Here is a 601-nt window from a genome sequence, read left to right as displayed (position 1 = left end):
CAAAAAACTAACAAGGTATTGCATTGGGCAAATCTGCTGCAAAAGACCTCTTTAAAGTGTTAAAGAGCGAAGATGCCACTTTGAGGACTAAAGTACGCCTGACCCAAGCCATGGCATTTTCAATCCTCTCATACGCATATGAAAGCTAGACAATGAATAATGAAGAGAAGAAGAATGAATAGATTGACACAGTGGCTGTGACAATGGGCTTAAACATGGCAGCAAGTGTGAAGATGGCTCAGGACTGGGCAGTGTTTCATTCTGTTGTATATAGGGTCTCTATGAGTCAAAACTGACTCAACAGCATCTAACAACAATTATGGTGTTGGTGAAGAATATTGAGTATACTATGGACTGCCAGAAGAATGAATAAGTATGTATTGGAAGAAGTACAGCCAGAATGCCCCTTACAAGCAATGATGGCCAGACTTTGTCTCATGAAGTTTGGACATGTTATCAGGAGGGACCAGTCCTTGTAGAAGGACATCATGATTGGTAAAGTAGAGGGTCAGAGAAAAAGAGGAAGACCCTCAAAGAGATGGATTGACACAATGGCTGAAATAATGGGTTCAAATCTAGCAAGCATCATGAGATGGCACAG

Source organism: Orycteropus afer, unplaced genomic scaffold, assembly GCF_000298275.1.
Source record: "Orycteropus afer afer isolate SDZICR_OR568_19922 unplaced genomic scaffold, OryAfe1.0 scaffold00399, whole genome shotgun sequence".
Lineage (NCBI taxonomy): Eukaryota > Metazoa > Chordata > Mammalia > Tubulidentata > Orycteropodidae > Orycteropus > Orycteropus afer.
This window is presented reverse-complemented; position numbering follows the sequence as displayed.